Here is a 3,641-nt window from a genome sequence, read left to right on the forward strand (position 1 = left end):
AAAGAGAGGAAAATAAGTAAGTTTCCCACAGCTTAGGAACATAGGTAGCGGGAGAGACTTTCGTAAGTGGCGGGAGAGGCCCTGTTTCGAGTGAGAACTTCAGATACTTCCTCTGTCGCCTATGGTCACCGGGCAGTTGGAATAACAGGAAGCCCTCCGGCCAGCAATAGTGGCTCCTCTGAAGTTTGTTTGGGTCTATCCAAAGGCACGGTTTCAGCAGGGGCTAAGGCTACACCAAACAACTTAGAATTTCCCCTTGAGTATGGAAAATTATGTTAACATAAACAATTCTGTCCATTACCTAGTGTCTACAATGTACCATAGAAAGGTCTAACTTTTTTTTTCTATTTCAAATTACTCTATTAAATTAGCCAGTTTGATTATCTTATAGATCACCATAAGAATAGTCATGTAGTTTTTCCCTAAGCGCGATGCCTTCCGTTTTACACACTTTTACTCTTACCTGACACTTTGCCCGTTCCTTCAGCCATGTAAGATCTTCCAGTGTTTTCCATTTTTCTGACTTTTCACCACCCAGAAATCATCCTCCAGCCCACATGTGTGTCTCTTTGTGTCCTCCCATCAGACTGTTATTTAACGGCGTTGAAAGGGCAAATATTATTGTCTGATGCTTTTATAAGTGCTTTACGAATATTCATTTATTGCTTCTGCTGAGAGCTATACCGAATAGGTGTTCTTATTATCATTCTTTTACCGAGGCCCCGGCACCGCGAGAGTCAGGCTTCCAATCAGCAGAGTGTCTCCCACCGCAGTTCGTAATCACTATGTTGCCTCGCACTTTACAGATAAGAAATTGAACCCATCTTAACGCGATTCTCTGAAAGACCAACGCGGACACTTAATGCCTCAATGGAAATGTGCTTTCTCTCTACCTGTTTTCCTGAAGTCCAGCCTTCTTATGAATGGATATTTTCCTAAGCACAGAGCTGTGTTAACGTCGAGTTCCAAACACTGCATCCTTTTATACACATTTTACATATGTATCTTCTCCTTCAAGAATCCAACTTTATTGTGTTTTAGGAAAGAAATCATATTTACGTATTTTGTGAATCCATATTCTATTACGGATTCCACTAACCGAGAGTAAAACTCATCTACCTGGTTCTTTGAGGCTAGGAGAGCAGTTCTCAACCAGGGGTGATTTTGTCACCCAGGGGACATTTGACAGTGTCTGGACACATTGCTGGCTGTCAGTATGGGGGTTGGGGTCATGTGGCATCTCGTGGGAAGAGTTTAGGGTTGTTGCTAAACACCCTATAAGCCCAGAACATCCACAAAAAAGAATTATCTGGCCCCAAATACCAAGGCTGAACATCCCAGGTCTAGGGTATCCTGTTCATTTAAAGTGATTCTGTTGAGGACAATGTATGCCCCTCCTCAACTGTACTATAAAAGCTGCAGAAAACTCTGTGCATATGCGACTACACCTATTAACGGGTCTCTCATTAACATATCAGTCTGTCATTAAGTAGATTCTCAACTGATATGTCTCATATTTTATTTGCTCTTCTCACAAATCTGAATGGTTTAGAAAGAACTCAGATTCATAACGTAGTCTGAAAACGAATATAACTCTTAAGGAAAATGGTGATAATAGCAGATTTCTTTAGTACTTGTTATTCACTCATTCATTCATTCATTCTTTTTTTTTTCAAGAAATAACTATTAAGCATAAACTGTACACCAGACAATGTTATAGGTGAACAAGTAGTTTAGGAGTAGGCTATGATTAATTTGTAGATTAAAGTTAGGATTATTTTAATGTACTGAGAAGTTATTAGTATGGGTTTTATATTTTCTATAGTTTATGTTGTTCTACACAAGTATAGAAACGATGTTTTATTTACGATGAAATTAAGCCAAATATTTTGCATAATGTAGGAAAAAAATGGGAGAGAAAATGATTTTTAGAAAGTTGATTATTCGCTTTTCACCCAGTTAGTTAAATTGGTGGTTGGTAACATAACATGCACAAAGCAGACACAGCTGTTGGTCCAATACAAGTATTCCACGCTCTCCTCATGATTTTGTAATGAAACCAGGAGACCAAACAGGACACCTTCTTCAAGTCTCCCAAAAGAAGTACTTATTTTTAAGAAAAACGACACACAAGAATCCTTGTAGGACATTTACTTAATTTAAAAGTTAAGAAGGGCTTCCCTGGTGGCACAGTGGTTGAGAGTCCGCCTGCCGATGCAGGGGGCGTGGGTTCGTGCCCCGGTCCGGGAAGATCCCACATGCCGTGGAGCGGCTGGGCCCGTGAGCCATGGCCGCTGAGCCTGCGCGTCCGGAGCCTGTTGCTCCGCAACGGGAGAGGCCACAACAGTGAGAGGCCCGCGTACCGCAAAAAAAAAATAAAATTAAGAAGTTGGCAAAATCTTCCGTGACAAACCGTACATCCCTCATATTAAAGCAAAACAAAAAACTGCCTCCCTGAGAAATAAACCCCCCTTGAGCCCCATATTCCTTCCCATCCATCAGCCCATTTTTCTACTCCATTTGACAGCAGGACTCCTTACAAAGGGGATACATGTTTTCTCCACTTCCTCTCACCCTGTTCCCACTTGTTCCTGATCTAATCAGGCATTTGTCTCCAGGACTCTACTGAAACATCTCTCGTCAAGCCGCCGGTGACGTCACATGGCCACATCCAACAGTTAGTTCTTAGTCCTCATCTTGACCTCTCCTTAATCTCTGACACAGAGGATCACTCCCTTTTTCTTGCCATCTTTTCTTCACCTCCTGCCACATCTCGTGGTTTTCTCTCTACTTGAAGAAATTCTCCTTTTCAGTCTCCTTCACTGGCTCATCCAGTTAACCACAATAAAACCTCAACCACTGAGTTCCCCACTTCAAAATTCCTTCTCTCCTGGTTTCATCATCTTAGTAATTGGTACCAGCATCCAATCAATTTCTTAGAAATGTCCACATTTTCATGACCAGTTCATTCCAAATTATAAGACTTCCCAATAGGTGAAAAGTGGATATCGAGTAAGAGACTTATTCTCTCCCATATCCCAAACTTAGAACAAACAAGCCAGAAAATGAAACGGGCTTCTCAGAAAAATATCTAAACGTTGTCCTTGAAACCACTACTGGGCTTGTCAGTGGTCTTCAAGGGGTACACATTTCCTTGGAACCCAAATGAAATACTGTTCGCCTTAGGTGTACGATTACATAGACAGGGTGTGTTTGCAGAGAAAAATCTTTACAGTGACAGTCTAGGGCACCTACACTTAAGAAGAACACACTTGGAAGACGTTGTTCAAGTCCTGGAGGTGTTAGTGAGAAAAAAAATCCAGCCTCTGGGACGGTGAGAAGTTTAGGGGCAACTTTCGGCCATGTTGTGATTTGGGGAGGGCCTTGTTGAATAAGTTCAAAACACAAAGGTATAGATGGGCAGGAAGGGAGGCTCTTTCTTCCTGATTCTTGTTTTCTGGAAGCCACCACTGGCAAGACTATCTCCTGCGGGTAGGCATGGGAACAAGTTAAAGAAAGTGTTGATTCTCTAGAGGCAAGCGGAGATCTCAGCGGCCTTTGTATGTGGTGAATGTGTCCGGAAAGGCAAAGAAGAGCGAGATTCTCCCGTGGGTTTTCTCATCTCCATGGCGGTGGGTGCT

Source organism: Globicephala melas, chromosome 20 (assembly GCF_963455315.2).
Source record: "Globicephala melas chromosome 20, mGloMel1.2, whole genome shotgun sequence".
Lineage (NCBI taxonomy): Eukaryota > Metazoa > Chordata > Mammalia > Artiodactyla > Delphinidae > Globicephala > Globicephala melas.